We start from the raw sequence: 22443 nt of genomic DNA on the forward strand, positions 1-22443 counted from the left end.
AACATTTTATGTGAAACTTGAAGGATGAGTTAGGAAGGGGAGGAGGCTGAGGAAAGATTGTTTCATGCTGATGGAATAGCATATGTGAAGACCTAAACTAAGAGAAAGGACATGGCACATTCCAGAACAGAAAGAAGAACAAAGTGGCTGGAGGGTGGAAAGCCAGATTGTTCAGAGACTCTAAAAATAAGGTAATGATTTTGGATGTTATCCACTGAAAAGAATTAGTCATGTGAATGTTATCACATTTACATTTTTTAAAAGATCATTCTGTCTAGTGTGAAGAATGGATTGGAAAAGAAAATGATGTGATAGAGGCTCTGAGAAGATCCATTTTTAACATCCATATTCAAGGCCATCATTATCTGAATTTTCCAATATTGGGGAAAAGGAGAGCAGAGGGGTTTTTAATGGAGTTCAGAATTATGGGAGTTACATCAAGGGTTGCTTTAGAAATCTTCTCCCCTGCTGATTGGAATGTACTCAGAACTCCTTCTCTGATATTAGATTTTAGGGCCCTTGCTCCTGGAGCCCAACTCTTGATCACAACATACATTAATCTTCTGAAATTAGAAACTGGGGGAGGGAGTATAAGTCAATGTCAAAATTTATTAATTCATTCAATAAATTATGAGTGTCTATTCCAACACAGGCACTGTTCTAGGTATGAGATATTGCTGCGAATAAAACAGCAAGGCCCCACTTTTATTGGGCTTATATTATACTGAGTGGAGACAGACAATACAAACAAGACAATTCCAGATAGAGATAAATGCTATGAAGAAATACTTAATATGAAGAAATAAGTAATAGAAAGTGACTATTAGTGATGAGTGGGATTGAATAAATATGCCATTAGATTGGGTAATCAGGGAAGTCCTCCCTATAGCAACAACATTTGAGTTGTGACCTGAATGAAAATAAGCACATTATCCAAGATCAGAGGGCATAGTGTTCTAGGCAGGGAGAATGAAAAGTGAAGAGGCCTCTGAGAGAGAATGAATTTGGTGTGTCTGAGGGAGAAATGTCAACCTGGCTGGGCCTTAGCAAGCAAAGAGGAAAATAGTAGGAGATGAGGTTGGAGAGGTGTGCAGGGACGAGATCATCTAAGGCTTTGTAGGTCATTGTAAGTAGTGAGGTCTTGTTTTACGTAAGGTGGGAAGCCAAAACAAGGCAATACTAATCATGAACAATCCTAAGATTACAGTTTACATCCACCTAATAGATCATCATCCACCCTCACCTGAAAGGAAGCATAAAGCTGCATATCCACATCTACTCAACAGGTCTCAATGAAAAACAAAGAGACCAACTATAGCCAGTGGTGAGGTCAATTTGCAGTAGTGAAGAGTGCATACTCAGGTCTGGACTGAACTTACACTGACTTCATATAAATCAAAGAGCCATCAGAAGGCAGCTGCACATACCTTCACCTACAAATTTGGATTCATGGCTTGAAGACTTAACAGGCTCTGCTTCAAGGAATCCTTGAGAATAATCATTAGTAGTGTCAGCAGGGGCATTTGATTGTCTATCAAATGGTGTAATTTCAAAATGGTAAGGAATCAGCTTTAAATCATTCCCAGAATTTTGGGCACAGAGTTTTGACTACCCAACATTCTGTGTATAAAAAGAAAAGATAGCCTATGTGTTTCCACAGCAAAGGCAAATATTATCAAAAAATAATCCTTTCTTAAAAGCTTGGTTTTCTTCTGAAGCAATAAGAAAAGAACTCTTCCCTTTTGGAGAAAATTATTTTGTGGCAGTGAGCATATGTATTAAATCATTTTCTTTCTTGAGAGTAATAATAGAGCAAGTAAACCAGAGCAGAAACAAACAAAAAGCAGAAATTCCTGCCATTGGAATTGCCATGGCTCTATTTTATATTCCTCAGAAAGTTCACTTCTGTTTAGTCATTTAAATTCTCCTTTTCTTACTTGTCTGTGACTGTCAAACCTTTGCATTGTGACAGTCTAAATTAGTGTTTTGATAGTTCTCCCTTAAAAGAAGGCAACAGAGAAGAAGAGAATTGCCAAATATATATCAGAAGCTATATAAATTGGGGATACTGTGCCTCAATAAATCCAGAATAAGTTCCATCTTATTACCTGATTATATGTTAATAAGTGATTTCTAAACAACTCATTTGGTAGGCTTTGGACTGCTTAAACAAGAAAGTTTTAATTTTGCTAATAATATATGCACATATTGAGTGTTCAACAAATGTTTGGGGATGTAAGCACAAACATGACTAATCAAGTAATTAAACAATGGGAGATTAAGGTAAATGAGGTTCAACAATGTTAACTAACTTGTCCAAATTTTCCCAATCATGATTGTAATCTTCAGAGCTATCATTTGAGCCCAAGTCTAATTCCAGAACACGTGCTACCTCTACCATATAACTGGTTATTAAATAAGTAAATGACAACATAAACAAAAAAAGTCTAGAAAGGATGTCTACCATTAGAAACAAAGCATTTTCTCAGATAGGTAAAATTCAGGTGCTCTATTTGACAAACTTAGCCATTTGATTTATCACAAGTTAAGCATGAAAACTACAAGTACTATCTTAAGTTATAAAAGTTCTTGTTCATAAATAGAATTCTGTCAAAAATGTATTTATATGCTTTTCATTTTTATATCAAGTTAAGAAGAACAATATAAAGAGTGCCAAACAAATACACTAAGAGATCAGGAAATACTTTAAAAATCTGCCTTCAGCCACTATCTCAAAACATGGGAAAATAGTATCTTTAATTTTACATTGCAAATTATGCAGACATTTCTACAAATATATATTCATAAAGCTTTGTCATATTCTTCACTTTTTGCACATACTACTTTTAATTCGTGCACATCTTCATATATAATGTATTTAATTAGATTTGCAGCTGAAGTTTTGCAAGTTTAATTGGCTCTGTGTGTCTTTGAATGCATGTTTTTATGTTCTGTCAGGAATTCGAGGCATTTGGGGCTGATAAGGGAAAAGATATGACCACAAGAGATAGTAACATGAAACAGTCTTACTGGGTGGCGTTTGGATAGTTTCCTGAGAGGAGATGTTCCTTGCAGCAGGAGTTTGTCTAAATGCTAAGGTGAAGGGGTCTCTACTCAGAAGGAGAGGAGGACAAAAGAACTTCCTTGGGAAGAAGGGGATCAGAGAAGGGCTTAGGTGTCTAGGTGACGTCACTCAGCAGCATGGCAGGGAGTCTCTGGTCAGAGAACCCCAAAGGGCCATAGCATCTTGGGGTCTTATAACCACAGGGCTCTATCTTATCAGTGGCCAGCAGATGGGGGGTGAGGTTTCACAGAGTATACAAATCAGGCAGGTCCTAAATGGCTAAAAAATTCTTTGGGGGGCTACTGTAAAAATAATTGGATATATACAAATTTGAGTTTGGCACCAGCGGGCTTTTGAGCTAATGGGGTTCAGCCTGCAGTGAAGAAATGAACAACCTTGTAGTCAATGCACAAAGGCCATCTTTGGTTCAACCTTTTAAAAAAATGCAGTAACAATCAGAACCAATAAACAAACATTTGAAAATCTTTGTATATACAACATAATTTATACTTATGAGTTTTTATGATTTCAATATCCCTACATATACACATATACATATGTGAATATGTAGAGAATAGAGACAAATATAATCATGTTCCCAAGGCCTTCATACTAAATAAAAAACAAGTGAACAATTTAAACTAAAGGATATCTTTAATGTAGTAGACATTTTTGGTAATTTGAAAAGAAAAATAATCGTTTTGATCAGGAGATAAGCAGCCATGCAAATATGCAGTTTTGAACACAATGGTTTTGACATAAACCAGATATCTTCCTTTATATATATATATATATGCATATATATTCAAAGATACATGTACATATATATATGTGTGTATGTGTGTCTGTGTATATAGTAACCATCCCGAAATATAAAACAAAATCTCAAATAGAAATAATATCAAGATTGTAATTGCAAATCATAAATATTTCTCCATCACCTAGTCAGATAATGCAAATTTCATTGGGCATATTTTTCTAAGTAGAGCACAATATTTTTTCTTAAAGAAGATACATTTTGGGGCTTCCCTGGTGGTCCAGTGGTTAAGACTCCATGCTTCCACTGCATGGGGAACTCCACTGCAGGGGGAACGGGTTCAATCCCTGACCGGGGGAACTAAGATCCCCTATGCCCTGAGGCGCAGCCAAAACAAAAAAACAAAAAAAAACCAGAAGATACTTTTCCACGGAGCAATTTTGAGAGAAATGGAAGAAACAGAGAAGAAGGGAAGAAGGATGAAGTACCCATCTGGATTGGTTGAAACCTTTTTCATCAGTGAAAAAGGTTTTATCTACATACACATGGTCAGGTACATCTCAGTTTTCAGCACTTGTTCTTCATACTAGTGTTGAGTGAAGACAATTTGTTTGCAACTGCTCTCCCATTCTTTAATGTTCACCCTTAACTTTAGGTATTGCTTCTCACGTTCCAGACAACCAGTATTCTTGTATCCCACCACAAAGCATCCTACCTGGGATGCCCAGTATTTCAAATATTATCTCCTGTTACCCATCTCTATCAAAACATGTCTTTCATAAGTACCATGCCCTTGGGAACCTAAGTGACTAGAGCTTCCCTGGTGAACACATCCAACTTAAAGCGCTAATGGCATAATGTTTATCCTTCTTTAATAACATTGTGTATTCTTCAAATACTTAAGTCAAAAAGATAGGCAATTAAAAGACACTTAAGGGAGAGGAAATATTGGAGGTCAGGGGAAATTTCAAAGGTTTTTCAAAATACGCCATTTGATCCACAACCTATTTCAACTATGCCTAAAGAGATGGCATTTAATCAGTTAACTAGAGGAGTAAAGTCAAGGAGTCTCTGATGTAATTTCCTCTCAATGAGATATCACCTCACACCTGTCAGAATAGCTATCACCAAAAAGTCTACAAATAACAAATGTTGGCAAGGATGTGGAGAAAAGGAAACCCTTGTACACTGTTTGTGGGAATGTAAATTTGTGAAGCCATTGTGGAAAACAGTATGGAGGTTCCTCAAAAAACTAAAAATGAAACTGTCATATGATACAGCAATTCCACTGCTGGGTATATATCTGGATAAAATGAAAACACTAATTCAAAAAGATACATGCACGCCAATGTTCATGGAAACACTACTTACAATAGCCAAGATATGGTAGCAACCCAAGTGTCCATCAACAGATAAATAGATAAAGAAGATGTGATATATATGTAGTGGAATATTACTCAGTCATAAAAAAGAATGAAATTCTCCCATTTGCAGCAATGTGGATGGACCTAGAGAATATTATGCTTAGTGAAATATCAAAGACAAATGCTATATGTTATCAATTATATGTGGAATCTAAAACAATAATACAAATGAATGTATAGAGCAAAACAGAAACAGACTCACAGATATAGAAAACAAACTAGTGGTTACCAGTAGGGAGAGAGAAGGGGGAGAGATACATATAACAGTATTGGATTAAGAGATACAAACTATGTATAAAATAGACAAGCAAGAAGGATATATTGTATAGTACAGGGGATCATAGCCATTAACTTGTAATAACTTTTAATGAAATATAAACTGTAAAAATACTGAATCACTGTGCTGTACACCTGGATCTAATATAATATTGTAAATCAACTATACTTCAATAAAAATTTTCAATGTATTAAAATATTTTTTAGAAACCATACAATCGAAGATGTTTACAGTATTTATTTATGATGCAATAGTGGAAATAACCTAAATGTCCAAATACAGAGTACTGGGAAAATAAATTACCAGTCTTACAGTGAGATACTATGTAGTATTTAGTACATTTAGCATGTGCTAAAATGGTATACAATTACATTTATTGATACAGAAATATGGTCATAAGAAATTATGTGAAAATGTAATTTATAAACCAATGCATAAATCATATTTCTGTAAACAAACACATCTCTAAAAACGTTGGAAGTGATTTTAATGACATCTCCAGATAGTGGGCTTATGAGCAATATTTTATTATCTTTATCATGGTTGTCTACATTTTCTAGCTTTTTATATGAAAAGAAGGATATGTGTTTCTTTTTATATTTTTAAATGAAAAGCTGATACATTGCTTTGAATAGGTAAACATGAGTAACTTGCAGACAAGATACTCATCACCATATCCTCAACATCTAGCATAACCCCTAGAACAGATACTTAAGATTTTTAATCAAAGGGAATCATACAAGTTATTGGTTTTCAGATTAATCGATTCTGTAGTATTTTAGTGATTTTTGCAATGTATCCTACTCCTTTTACTCATTCCTTTGGAAAGTTTTAGGTTAGGCATTAAAATTTCATTCAGATACCATCATATGATTATAAAGTAGATTTGATATTATAAGATACAAATTTAATAAAATATAAGTTTGAGAGGCAACTTCATAATGCTCTAATAACTTAATTTCTTAAAAGGTTTCACGTAACAAAATTATTTCCTTATAATGGTATTATAATAATTCTTTCATCTTAAATGATTTCCATCTCTATTCCACCTCAGTCTTCATCTTAGACCTTATCATTGCATGGAATTTCTGTGTTGCTTTAATTGTGTTCCTTCTAGTTCCATGACTGTTCCCTATTATCATATTTTAATAACTTGCTCAATGCCTAATTGGCCTTCTTAACTCCCTTGACTTTGCACTATACCTACAGTGCTGAACTCCAACCCTGAATTAATCCAACAAACCATTTTCTTAAATCGCCTTCTTGATTTATGCAAGTTGCTTCAAGAAAGACACAACAACATTCTGATTATGTAAACTAAATATCCATGATATTAAATTTCAACTGGGTGCCCATTTTCTTTCTTTTTATATATAAATATCTCCCTACTGAATCCACTGCAGCAAATATTCCAAAACTTTTCTGTTCTCCTCAATCCCTGCAAACCTTCCCAATTATTGTCAAATCTCTTGAATAAGTAGTCTACACTCAAATTTGGCCATGACCTTTGTCAGACTTTATCACACCACTTCCCCATAACCCAACCCTAAGCTCTGAGTCCCAGGCTTACTAAACCTTCACTCATTCATTTAATAACCACTATAATGGACAATTTGGGGGGAAAAGTGACAAAGAGTCCGTATAGACCAATGAACAGGAAGATGAATAAATAATTGCAATACAATATAGCAAGTGTTACAAGGTAGGTGTGAAAGAATAAAGACACAGTAGAAAGAAAGCCACTTGGATGACCTGAAGATGGCTTCATACATTAGCTAATATTTGAAGAAGGTCACAGAATTGGTCTGTATCTCATCTCTATACACTTCAAAATCACTTTATTTCTGCATCTATTATAACACTCATTACAGTCTTCTTTTTACTATTCACTCACCTATTCACTGATTCAACACTCTTTATTCTTTACTGTGTGCCAGATACTTTTCTAAGCACTAACCACGAACAAAACAGACAAAAACCTCCTACCTTCACGGACCTCTAATTCTAGTGTAAAGAGACAAAAATGTAAATTATGTGGGATATAAGAATGCCATAAATGTTACAACAAATAAATGTGGGTAGAGAGCTAAGGAGTACTAGGGTAGGGGAGCACTTTTCAGAGAAGTTACTTATATTTCTAAGATTCTTCTATTGGGTTCTTTGTTCCTCAAGGGCAAGAATTGTGGCTTGTTCAGTTTTGTATTATGGGTGTTTGATAATTGTCAGACTGAATTGGTTGTGAAAACTTTCTTTTAAATTTCTGTATATTTTTTTCTCTTGTACAAATCTGAGAAACAGTCTCCCTAACAAAAACTACACTGTTTACATGGCAATAGGGAAGATGATTGCTGAGATGTTCTAGATCTCTTTCAATTCATGTTCTGGCATAAAGGACCTTCGACTTCCCTTCCCTTACTTAAATTTCCCACCTTAAGTTTCAAATTTCAAGAACGACAACAACAACAATTGTGGGTGTTCATGGAGTGTTTTGTAAAAAGACATGTTCTATGTGTATAGCAACACAAAAGCATAATAAAAAAATAAATATAAGTAGTTTGTGTTTCACAACTAGATCAATTAACTTGAAAATGGTACTTAGAAGGAAAAGTGGCAGAATAACAAAACAGAGTTTCAAAAGTATGAGTTTTAACCTGTGAAAGATGCTGAACTATAATTATGAACTTAAAGTCTACAAAAAGAATTTAACACTATTGACAATGTTCCTGGATTAACATTTTTGACATCTACATTCAGTATGGAAAATCATTGATATGATTTTTGTCAAATGAGATTTTTATTAGCTTGTGCCTATCATAACTCAGTAAAGATGATGTTTGAGTCTGGGTAAATCTTTAACCGAGATCTCAGTTTCCACAATGTGTTCAGTTAGCCACTTAACTTTTTTGTTTAAATAGCAGTGAATTCACCTGTTTAATGTCTTCAAACTGAAATCAACTATTTGACTTTGCTTGTGATATGAAAAGTGAAGCCAACCCTAAATAATAACCCCAGTGATTAATTGATGTCAGAGTAAAAATCTGCACTGCAATTTTCCCCTGCATTGTTGAAGCATTAAACCACTCAACAGGGCAAAAAAAAAAAAGACACTATGGAGAATTTCAAGGTGAGTTATATAAACTTCACCACTAATAACAGGATCTTGAAGAAGAGCAATATGTGTCATTTCTGGAAACATGAAGGTAAATATCATAGCATTTCCAACCACAATGATACACAAAAAAACCCTCATAATTTTAGAAAGATAGGATATATGCAATACTCCCTATTTCCTGCCCACTATAAATTTGGTTATAATTTGGTAAGTAGAAACTAATAAAGCTTTCAGATTCATCTCCCATATAATTTCCCATTTGTCAAATTTTGTAAAGCAAACTAACTGAAAAATGACGGAGAACTTCCAATATACAAGTTCTTTTTTTTTCTTTTCTAGTATTAATCATCTTGATTCTTTCTTTACATTTTCACAGGACATAAAATCATCCCACGATTGACATATACACACTACTATCTATGAAACAGATAACTAATAAGGACCTATGGTATAGCACAGGGAACTCTTCTCGATACTCTGTAATGACATATATGGGAAAAGAATCTAAAAAAGAGTGGATATGTGTATATGTATAACTGATTCACTTTGCTGTACATCAGAAACTAACACAACATTTTAAGTAAACTATACTCCAATAAAAATTATATATATATATAAAGAACTGCAGAAGAAATCAAATGCTCCCCCTGCAATCCTTCTGGGAAAGGGAAAGTTACTTGTTCCCTTATTTGCTATTTTATCCAGACTACCCACAGGCCCTCATAAACCCACCCAGAAATTTCTCTTTGACAGTTGACAACAAACCAGCCTCTCACCTAGAGGTCAAAGAATAAGATTGAATAAAAAATTTTGTCTGGTAATTAGCATACACTATTAAACATTGATAAAGCTTTCCAGATGGGAGACAGTTTTGAAATTCATTTGAATGACCCAGAATAAGAACAGTCAAAGCACTCGGTCAGTCAGACTGAGCTATGCCTCAGGAGCTATGCATATTAAAATTGCTTTGATGGTCTCAAAGGAAAAGATTTGTGTAGGCAGTTTTCCTTGTTGGAACTCTGTATAGAGCACATGACAGCATCGCTTCCTCCTCTCCTTTTTTTCCCTTCCAGACATGGGATTAAATGTTTCCATCCAGTTCATATGTGCATTAGATAACTGCAAATATAATTAATCCAACTGCAAGCTCTTGAGCACACACTCAACTCTCTTACTTCAGAGGCCCCAGAAACATACCTCCCACTTGGTATTATCCACCTTGGAGGCATGCAAACAGTGTTTGTAACACTGAAAGCAAGCTTAATACAGTCAATGTCTTCCTCCCATTTAGTAGATGTTAGCCAGCAAGGTCATTTATTCTTAGAATGTGTTTACTGGAAAAATGCAGTTGTATTTGAATGATTGTTTGGGGAAAAATAAAGTCTTTGGGTGAGTCATAACTGAAGAAAAAAAGGTCATTTGAGAAGATTTCAGCTGAAGAAGGAACTGATGAAGAATATGGAAATGAATTCTAATTAGACAGAAAGGCTCCAAGACTGCACCCTGTAGTGAAAGTAGTGTCTTCAGTAGACATCACTAACAATAGGAATCTAACTTTTATTACACTTTTCTTGGATTTTTCTCTTCATGTTGTAACACTTAAAATATCCATTAATGACCAAATAAATAAATCTATTTGCTGTGGTTATTCTGAGCCCCTTGGATGAGCAAGACATCTAGCCTGAAACTTTGAAAGGAGAACTAGAATAAGCTATGTGGTATATAATCTGGTAACAGATAATGATCTGATGATAAGTGTCACCTTTATAGGAAGCACAAAGAATATTAACAAATGAAGGCCACCACTACTATGCATGTTAAGTCACTTAGCATTTTCCCAACGAAGGCATAATGTTGTTCAGATTGATTTTGTATATCTGAGAGTTAATGTAGTTCAGACTTGATCAGGAATCTCATGACAAGGTCTAGCATGGAAGATCCAAGAGCTGCACTAGAATTATTTATGGAAAGTAAGTATTCCTTTGTTTAATAGCACGCCTTCATCACTCTGGGAAAGCGGGGCTTAAATAATTCCCTTATTTAATCAAAAGGAAAAGAAAGTGAGGTGCTTTCTAAGAACTTAAATATAATGCAATAACAATTCTTCTTAATTGCAGAAGAGTCCTTCCTCCCTAAATTTTATTCTATATTTTCTTAAGACTGAAAATTTTCAAATACAATGAAAGAGTGAACTAATGTTTATAGTCTGTAATTTTACTATTAGAAAGATTTTAATCTAACTCAATGTCTGCTCAACTGGTTGGGGAATTGAAGGTGGAGAGAAAAAAATTGTGGTCTCTGTTGTTTTATTTACTTAAGTCTTAGCAAAATGAACAAGGAGAATTACAAAGGGAAAACATCCAGGTACAATACGAATTATCTCTTGGACCAATGGAATGTTTATCTAATAATGAAGTATCCAATTTCCTAGGTAACAAATGTTTACTGTAATAAAATACCCAAATCCAGGAATAACATTCTGAGGGAAAAAAAAAAATAAAGATAATCCTGGAAGAAGGAAAAATTAAGCAAGGAAATGTTTTTGCTTTAGTAATTCCTAGTTGTTTTAAACCAATTTATATACTCAATGTAAGGCAACTCATTGAGATATAATGATTTTTAAATTACCTCTTGATAAAATATGAACTAGGCTGCTAGTCCTGCAAAGGCCTCACAGAGAATGAGCCATGTAACTTCTCTTATATGTGGAACTAAATGCCTCCTACCAATCATTCTGGAAGGCTTTGAGGTGAAGGTGGAGAGGGAAGGGCTGTATTTGCTTAATGACATGTTTTGACCTTTAGGGCTGTGCTTGAAGAACTGAGCAAAGACAATTACCATAAAAAAGTAAGGGGGTAGGCAGGACACAAGCATTCTGTAACTAGAGAAATGCAAAAACTATTTGCTTCTAATATATTTTTTCTGACAATCAATGAATAAAATGAAACTATTATTAAACTAAATTACTCTTCATCAGGAAATGAATGGAACAATTTTCTCCTAATAAACATTAGGTTGGATAAGAAGCAGGAAGCTATATCAAAGGAAAATATCATCTGTACTTCTTGCCAGGCTTTTCATTGCTGAAACACTATTCCTTATTAATTCTTTACTATTTATTGTATTGCCTGGAAATTTTTCAACCTTACTATTGGAGTCCTAATCTGGGGAGTGGGATATATGTAATATAACCAATAGTACAGGGTTGGAAGCATTAGCAAACTTTGCACCAGTACTAAAAATTAAAATCAACCTTTCTTACTATAGGTCTACCTAAATCATATATTATTAACCATATGCATGTGGACCACAAATTATTTTCTAAGTTACACTGAAGATTTATTTTTTTTTATTTTTTTTTTTAAGATTGATTGATTTATTGATTGATTGATTGATTGATTGATTGCTATGCTGGGTCTTCGTTTCTGTGCTAGGGCTTTCTCTAGTTGCGGCAAGTGGGGGCCACTCTTCATCGCGGTGCACGGGCCTCTCACTATCGTGGCCTCTCTTGTTGCGGAGCACAGGCTCCAGACGCGCAGGCTCAGTAGTTGTGGCTCACGGGCCTAGTTGCTCCACGGCATGTGGGATCTTCCCAGACCAGGGCTCGAACCCGTGTCCCCTGCATTAGCAGGCAGATTCTCAACCACTGCGCCACCAGGGAAGCCCCAGATTTATTTATTTTATTCCAATTTTGCAGAATGATCTCATAACTCAAAAAACAATTGAAATATGACTCTGGCTTTTTCCCAATTGCATGTGTTAGATAACCAAAAGAAATCATCAAAGCAGAAGGAAGAATAGAGAAACAAATCTAGGAATCACAAAAATTATTCCAACAGTACAGAGGTGGTAGTCCATAACAGACCCAGTTGCAGCACTGGATACTTTCAATAGTGTGGTAGTTTGACAATTGCAGGCATCTAAAATTATTAGGGGGAGAGGAAGAGATTTAAGATTTTTGGAGAAAGATCAGGTTAAATGTTGTGACCTCCAAACATCTCTAGCTCATTTAACACCTACAACTTGATGACCCCTGATGATCAATATTTCCAGACTCAAATTTTTCCTTGAGCTGCAGATACACAGATCTAACTAAACAGTGTGAAAATGAAAAAAGCAAAACCTTATTCAAAATGGAGTTGAGAAGTTCCCTGAAGGGGGAACTCTCAAACAGGGATCACTCAACGTACGCATCTTACTTTACATACCTCACTCAGCAGGAAGAAGGAAGATTTTCTTCTTGCTCAACAACAGCCCAGCCAATGAGAAAGCACCACAACCCCAAACTCTCACTCTGCTCCGATGAACTTTGTTCAGAACAACCCCTCTCAACTTCCTCCTTTCCTCTATAAAAGAATGCTCCTCTCCTTTGTTCTCCAACTTGCCTATCTATGGTTTGCCATAGTTTGTATGTTCAGAATTGTAATTCCTCTGCTATTCCTGAATAAACTCAATTTTTGCTGGCTAAACTACTTAGCTTTTTTGTTTTAAAGGTTGACAGTAGTAAATATTTATACTTTTGTGTCCCAAAGGGAACAAAACTTACCAATTTTTATCCTCCTCCTGTGTTCCCTATCATAAGTCAATAGCATCCCCTGCTCAAGCCAGAAGTTTGACATTATTTCCTCTAACTTATCATTTACCAAACCGAGGTAATACAGGTTCCTCCCCTAAAACAAACAGATCAGAAAAACTTCTGCTTCTAAGTCTATATTTTTTTCCATGAAACATTACCACTCTCTACCAGGTGGCAAAAGCAATAAACTTGAAAATTATCAAATACTCCTTCTTCTTCCTACCTATGACCCCGTATTCAGAACACACACACACACACACACACACACACACACAGAGTGACTAAAACCTAAGAATTTATCCTCCATAACTTTCCGCAATCTGTCCCCTTCTTATCTCTAGAGCCACTACTCTAGACCAGACCCTCAATGTCCCTCTCCCTGATCAGTTTCCAAACTTCTCCATTAATATCAGAAATATATTTTTGAGACAAAATATGTTATATTATTCCCTCCAAAATGACATGAAAAGAAGTATTAAGAGGAGAACCATACTAGTTGGAAAGAAACTGTGAAGCACTTTTCAATTGTATTATACCACTTAGAGTGTGACTGGCAACATCAACCCCTTCCTCTCCTCATGCTCTTTTAAATCCTGTTTATTCTAACTCCAGAGTGTCTCTAACATTCACCATTTCCTTCCCATTCCTACTATTACTACCTTAATAAAGGTCCCCATTATTTTTCATAGCCTTTCTTCTCATCAAAATAAAAATATGTTGTTTCTTTTTCTGCTTATTAAAAGTAACACAAATTCATTACACCAAAAAAATTCATAAAAAGCAGAGTTTCCCTGTTAAAAAGAATTAATATCATCTGCTTTCTCACTTTTCAGAAATAACCCTTGTCAGTATCTTGGTGTAAATCCTTCCAGATTTTTCTATATGAATTTTCCTCCCTCCCTCTTTCTTCTCTCCCTCTTTCCTTCCTCCATTCCTTCCTCCCTTCAACCTCTTAACTTTTTATGAGACTCATATTACACACCAGGCACTGTGTTAATTGCTAGGGATATACCTGTGTACAGACAAGTTTACTCTCACCAAACTTATCTTCTAGTGGAAGAAATAGGCAACAAAAATAATTACATACTGTGATTAGTGTCATGAGAGATATAAATAGCACATTGTAATGAGGAATGACAGGGTTACATAATATAGATGGGATTGTCAGAAAAGGCCTCTCTGAGGAGGTGACATTTAAGCTAAGACATGAAGCGTCTTAAAGAGCCATTTGAAAACAACTCAGTATGAGAGTTGGCCCCCCAACAAAGGTCCATTTTCAAGGTCCATATTCAAGGAGCATGAGGTAAAGGAAAAAAACATGGGGGGGGGCTTATGCATGTTGTTCTGTAAACTGGTTTTCTTCATTTAATAATATATGGTGAATACCAATAAATGTACATCAACATTATTTATATCACCAACTGATAGAGATGTAGATTTCCCCCTATTTTACTTACATCAAACAATCACAGACTTGTACCTGTAACTTTTTACCCCTACCTGAGAATTTTCCTACGATAATATTCCTAGAAGTGGAATTTCTATTTCAAAATGTACACGCAATGTTAAGGATTCTGATATATACTGCCACTATTCCTTTCAAAATTTTGGTACCAATTACACTCCCAGATATAATTGATGAAATTTGCCCATGTTCTCGTCAAGACTTTTGTATTATATTTTTTCTTCTGACACTTTGGAGGTAGGGTCTGATATCTTGTCTTAATTTTCATTCCCTTGATAATTATTGAGAGCAAATATTTTTAATATGCCAATTTTCCATATTTCTATTGGGATGTTTTATTTTTCTTATTGATTTAAGAACTACTTACATATTAATATTATTAACTTGTTGTCATATATGTAAAAGTAGTTTCCTACTTCCTTCTTAAGTTTTTTTACTTTGACATACTATTAATTTCTATACAGTCAAATCTGTCATTCTTTTTCATTTTGATTTTTGGTGTTTTTTTTTTTTAATTTACATACTCAGAAAGGCTTTCCCCATAGCAGATATTTTACAAACATTGACCTATATATTCCTATAGTATGATTTCACTTTTTGCCTTTAAATATTTTGTCCATTGGCAATATTTGGATAAGGTCTGATATAGAGATCTCTGGCAGATATAATAGTGATCACCAGACACTTCAACTACTCTCTCTCATTTCCCAGACCCTTTATTGTTAGGAAGGATCATATGACTAGTTCTGGTGGGTGGTAGAAAATAATTAAGAGATCAGCTCACTAAACTACAACTAACTCTTCCCCTTTTGCAGTATCTAAGGAAGTAATATACTCCAGAGAGTACAACTACAAGATATTAGTACCTCTGTCAACAGGAGTCCCTGAGTGACTATGTAGAACAGAGATGCCACTACCAATTACCAACTGACATGTAGTTTAAGCAAGAAATAACCCTTACTTTTGTGAAGCCACTGAAATTTAAGGGTTGATTTGTGACTGCAGCATAATATAGCTTAGTGGTTCTCAAACTTTAACTTGCTTCAGAATCGCTTTGATAATTTGTTAAAACACAGATTGCAGGACCCACCCTCAGAATTTCTGTTCTGAGTTTCTAGGGTAGGGCTTGAGAATTCGCATTGCTAACAAATTCCCAGGTAATACTGCTGCTGATGGTCCAGGAACCAAACCTTGGGAAACACTGCTCTACCTCATTAATATGAGTTGATTTTTAGTTTTTCCAAATAGCAGTTAGCTCCAAAAATATTTCTCCATTTTGATACTGCTTTTTAAATACTACCTTATCATAAACTAACTTATGTATTTGGGCCAATTTCTATTATTCTATTGATTTTCTCACAATGACTTGCTTGCCTATTCAAACACTATTAGTGTACTTTTAATTATTATAACTGTATATTTTAGTCTGCGGTAGGATAAGTCTAGTATTACTTTTATTCCAAAATGCCCATCTATTATTAAAAGCTTTTTTTTTCCTTTTAGATAAACTTTAGAATTATTTTTTTCCTAGATATAAATAAAAAGAAAATTTTATTGAAATTTTACTGAGCTTGTGTTAAATTTAAAGATTAATATTTAGAGAATTATATTTTAAGTCATCCAATACAGAAACATGAGATTTCCCTCTATTCAAATCTGCTTATATGTACCTTAGTAAAATGTGCTTCTAATCTCTTGCCCAGACTATTGTAGTGATCTCCTGTAACTCTCCTATCAATTCCAATCTGATATGACAACCCTCCCAGATCAGTCTGCTAGAAGCAGGGCTCCCATCATGAAATTCTACTACTTGAACACTTTTGATACTATCTCATTGCTAAGCAAATAAGATAAAACTCTTTAGTCCATGCTCTAGTTTTTAGCTAAAATCTCATGGTTAAGGGAAATCTAATGCTATTGGCAATGTATCTAAAAGCAAAGAAGAATTTTTAAACTTTTGGAATTCGGAGCTAGGTGGAAGGGGGTATATATACTAAATTCTGAATTTAATATACCATTTATCAGACAAGATAAATACATTTGTACAGGCAAAAAGGACTACCCTTCTAAATTACTCAGAATATATTTATACTCCAAACACTTGGGGGTTTTTCTCTAGTCTGTTTCACCGTTTCATCCTGCGAGTAAAGAAGTCAACTGTTGAATTCAGCCAGCTTCAAAATAATTTAAAATAATTGAGGAGACTGAAGGGTTATGTAGAAGATCAGTATTTTCTCCTTTTCTTTTAGACTCATTACTAGGTAAACACGATGGGGGGAACTAATACATTTCCTAATTATATTGAATAATGGAGGGTACAAATCAGTAAGCAATTAAATCCCAGGTTACTGTGAGATGGCTTGTTTGTGAAGACTCTTTAAAACTTAATGCCTCTGTTATTTAGGGTAATACTAATTGCTTTAACAAAGAAACCCTGAAAGTTTCCAATGGCTTAACAAAATAAAAGTTTATTTCTCATTAATGTAACGTTAAAATGAAGTTGTTCTTGGTCAGCATATAGCTTTTTTGCACATGATGATTCAGAGACCTAGTTTCCTTTCAAGGGTCTTGGAATCCTTTGCATCCAGCTGGCGGGTAGAGGAAATAAGTGCAGCAAAAGCACACCAGCTTCATCAAGAAAAACTATCCCCAAAGTGACCTACATAATTTTTCCCCCTTGGATCAAATTTTTTAAAATTTTTATTGGAATATGGTTGATTTATACCACATGATATCGCTTATATGTGGAATCTTAAAAAAAAGTGGTACAAATGAACTTATTTACAAAACAAAAATAGAGTCACAGCTGTAGAAAACAAACTTATGGTTACCAGGAGGGAAAGGAGAGGAGGGATAAATTGGGAGATTGGGACTGACATATACACACTACTATGTATAAAATAGATAACTAATAAGGACCTAATGGATAGCACAGGGAACTCTCCTCAATACTCTGTAATGACCTATATAGGAAAAGAATCTAAAAAAGTGTGGATATATGTACACGTATAACTGATTCACTTTGCTGTACAGCAGAAACTAACACAACATTTTAAATCAACCTACATCATTTTTTGCCCATATTTCATTAGTGAAAACTAGTCATATGGTCACAACAGAATGCAAAGCTTATGGTAGGGAGATGGACTGCTATATTTAGGTGGCAACTTCACACTATGAAAATATAGGAGCATAGATTCCTGGTGAAAAGTTAGCCATTTCTGTCACAGTGCCATGTTTACAAACCGATGAACTTTTTTGGGGGGGTAGTGTATTATGGTTAAGATCTTATATTGCAATATTCATTATCTGAAATTCATACTTTGACATTTGATCACCTTGTTTTGTGCACTAATTTTTCATGTGCAGATTTCTTGTCTCCTTGAACAGATTATAAATTCACCAAGGACAGATAATATGTAGCACAGAATGGGCACTAAATGTTACTAAATTCAATTGAATGATGCTGCACTTCTGCAAACTCTGTAAGAGCTTCTCATAATCCTTCACATCACAGTTAAGCTCCGTAGCCTTTGCTGTTATTCTTCCAACCACCCAGTTACCTGCCTCTCCCCTCATACTGCCTAAATCAACTTAATCAACTCTCTGAAAATCATTGAAAAGCTAAAGGATTTTCAAAGGCATCAAGTTAAAATAAGCAAAATTTTTCATATATTGGGTTGGCCAAAAAGTTTGTTTTTCATAACACCTTATGAAAAAACACCAACGAACTTTTTGGCCAACTCAATACTTTGATTCGAGGCCAGATTATAAATTATGTTAAATTTATGTGGAATAAGAACATATAGATATAGATAACTCATGGCTGAAAATGAAGCTGGATGTCTTGGAAAATAAATGAACAAGAGGGAGTAAGAATATGGGATGGTCTTTATTGATTCCTAAGTGCCCATCTTAAAAATAGATATAGTGACATCACTTGTGTATGCTTTTGCCACTCACATCTTAAGCCACCAAAAACCTGGATAACAGCTATATTGTTATTGATTCAGAGCCTCAATCCAGAAAAGTTATTTGTCATCTAATCTTAGACTATGATATGCCTCAGTTAGCCCAGGAAGTCTTAGTTTATGTCTGTTGCACTGGCATAATTATTAATATCTCTTTCACTCTTAAAAAGTACCTCACTTTAAAGAATAAATTATATGGTCACTCTAACCAAATCTCTCAAGTCCTTTTCCCGTCCTGGGTCATACCACCCTGGTGGATGCTGAAGTTTTTCTGAAGCTTTTCAACTTGCCTATTATTATTATAACACACTGTGCTCTAGTAGGTGACTTTTTCTGGAGATACACAGTCTGCCATTGCCAAGGTAGCTAACAAAATGTGAGAAGTACTACTGTTGATGGCATCCTCATCACGTCAGGGCTACAGCTACAGCCATTGACTACACTGTCTCCACTTTCAGTGTCATAAACCCCATTGTTCACCATTAAGGTGAACAACTTTAAGGTGGACCTTAAAGTTGGACAAGGAAGTCTTTCCAAACAGTAAGTACAATTAGGCACCCCAAAGTAGTTTACTCTTATGAATTCTGTGCTCTTGAACAGTTAGGGCAAAGATTATTTGAATGAACTGCTTTTTGTCACATGCAAAAAGAAACTCTCTCTCCCACTCATAGGCCTTTCACAAATAATTCTGTGTTTTTGGATAGTACTCCTAGAAATTGGGGGTGGAATTTTTCTTCTCATTTTGTCAAAATTGTAAATCCTAATGATCTGACAAACCTAACTTTTAGTTCTCAAAACTTGCTCCAGTATTTCCCTCAGAAGGCAGGAGGATAAACATTCAGATAAGGCCTCTTGATTGGCTCTTTTGATATCTCATTGTCTATAAAATTGGAATGAACATTAGATCCCCATTTGGAAAATTAGATTCCCCAATGTCTTTTTGTAACTACTATATGATGCCATGATATTTTATAGAAATACTTCTTCTTGTTTTTGAATTAGATTACTTTTAGAATTGAGATCTCCTCGTGTTCTTCTCAAAGTCCTCTTGCCTTTGTTCTGTTGTTGTTTTGTTTAATTTTGTTATTTTTTTGTAATATGGTGTTAAAATGGAAATATTTAAGTCTGAATTTGGGCTGAAGTCCTGAAATATCAGATACCATATTCCAACTGTGGAAGTCCACCAAGTAGAAGTTACAAAGGTGGCTGAATACTGGTTTCAAGATCCTGGTTGAATACTCCATTTTCTGCGTATAAAAGAAGTTGGATAGTTTGATAAAAGATTGGAAATTTAGGAGATTTTTGAAAAGAGTTGTTAATGTGTTCTGAGTACTATCTTCTCAAAGTGTAAGTAGAGAGAGATGCTTGCTCCTCATCACAAGTTGAAGCAAAGAGTCTTCAACAGAATCACATTAAGAGTTTGAAATATGTTCCCTGGAGCCTGATGGATAGTGAATTGATGTGTTGCTTATACCACCTAGACAATCTAAAAGGAAAGACTTATTGGTTAGTTGCTCTTAATGCAGGGCAAAGAGAAGTTGCTGCATTTGAAGAATGCCTGTACTCCCAGAGTTTGTTGGGGGAAAGGACATATGAATGTATTCTATAGAGTATGTGTAGTCCACACAGAAGAAAGATCCAGCATGCAGTTACCTAGAATTTGGCCAAGAGAGGCCATGGGAGAGCAGCCCCCAATAAGGGGATGAATTGTCAGATTCCTATGTTTTGAAGAAGGAACCATAAATAAAAAGCCAGAGGAGATACATTCACAAGCATCAGGAGAACCGTGAGATATTTCCAGTGATGAAGTTGTCTCTGAAGAAGGTAATAAAGCATTCCGTGGAAAAAAGAATTAAGCTTAACCACCTAAAGGGAGTACCTGTTCCCTCTCATGGCAGTATAGTAAATTGACTCCTTTCCTGGCCTTTTACTCCTCTCTTTCTGTCTTTCTCTTACCACGAAGAAGTCAAAAAGTTAACAAGATAGAGTAGGAGGAAGAAAATGCAAGGTAGAGAAAAGGTGTTCCCTTTCCTATTCAAGTTAGTGAGCCTGGCAGCAGGTCTGAGCTGGGAAAAGAATGACACTTTGAATAAAGTTTATAGTTTTATTATTACACTGCTGAAGATACATACATTAATTACTGAAATGAGACTCTTATTACTTAAAAGTAACCAGAAAAGTTACAAAAATTTCCTTAATTTTTATCCAGGGACAAGAGAATAGCTCATCTGAGAGAATAAATTTGAAGAGGTCATAGGAAATAAAAACAAAGCTGTTTTCTGATTATATCCCACAAGTCATGTTTGATATGCATCAGTTACATAGTAATCATCTCCAAGTTGACTATTTTTCATCTTACTCATTCTTGAATGAAAATAAATCTACCTAATCTAAAAACTCTAACAGTTAGTGTATGCGGACATCCCTTGACTTTGTTCTCTATCCATTTGTCAGTTGGAAAACATGTTTTCAACTCTTTTACAGGAACTGTTAGATAGTAGTAGTTAAAAGTGACTTTGAAATAAGAAACACTGGTGTTCATACTCTGGCTCCACACCTTGCTGTGTGATTTGGGGAGTTATTTCTATTTCCTAATCTGTAAAACTAGGATTTTATTACATAATTTATAGGATTGTGAGGGTGAAGTGAGGTGACACATGTAGCAGGATGCATGAGATAAATATAGGATTATATACTGAACAAGGGTTGCTATGCTTAATTACTAGCCCAATTCCAAGTGTCTAATGGGCTTTTATTATTTTTTATTTGTTATGTTATATTAGACTGAGAGGAGATCTTCTATTGTTCTTCCAACCTCATACTCTAAGAATCTTATTATATAAATAAGCACACATTGTTAAAAGATACCACACTCTGTCCATCCATGCTATATCAGTTATAGAAATGCTATCTTCTATAACAAACAAACTCTAAAATTTCAGTGGATTGTGCCCATTTATTTCTGTTGAAACAATTATTCGATGAATATTCAGTGGATAAATTTCTATTTAAAGATTTAGAAACTCAGTTTCCTCTCATCTGATGGTACTGTCATCCCATAAGGCCTTAGAATCCTTCACTTTCAGCTGGAAGATAGAAAAATCAGAGTGGAGAGGAATGTCTGTTTCTTAACCACTTTTGCCTGGAAATGACACACCACTTTTGTTCACCTTCTTTTGGCAAGGAGCAAGGCTATATCTATATATGAGTAGGACAAAGAATATAATTTTTGGATGGACAGATGCTTTCCAAATACAACACTACACTATGGAAAGAGCATGGGTTTTTTGAGATAGCTAGTTATCTGCCATGCTAGCCTATAGTGTTTTACTTCAGGGAACTACAAACCCCAGAACTAATATATCACTGTAAGTCCCTTCCTACATCATGACTGAATCATCATGGGAGTTGTAGTTTCTAACAGGATTTACAAAGTGAGATACTGATAGAGACTGAACGAATATGGTGGGGTGAAGACTCAAAAAGCAGGACCTGTGCAGTATAAAGATTTGCACCCAGTTTTATGGTTAGTACAGAATTTCAAATTCTGAACCAAAGAATAGATGGAGGAAAGGCCAAAAATGGTCCCTATTTTCTTTCAGACTAACAAATTTGTTCTATCCCTAGCAACTTAGCATATGTTGGCCACCAATTGTGTTTCTAGGTTCAATTCCAACAGCCTAATAGTGTACATTTTCTCAAACTTTTGGCAACTATTGGTGCCAGGTTTCAGTGTTGTTGTGAGTTTGTGTGTGTGAGTCTCAAAAGATTTTAGAAGGAAGTTGGGAGAAGCTATA

This window comes from Eubalaena glacialis, chromosome X (genome assembly GCF_028564815.1).
Source record: "Eubalaena glacialis isolate mEubGla1 chromosome X, mEubGla1.1.hap2.+ XY, whole genome shotgun sequence".
Classification (NCBI taxonomy): Eukaryota; Metazoa; Chordata; class Mammalia; order Artiodactyla; family Balaenidae; genus Eubalaena; species Eubalaena glacialis.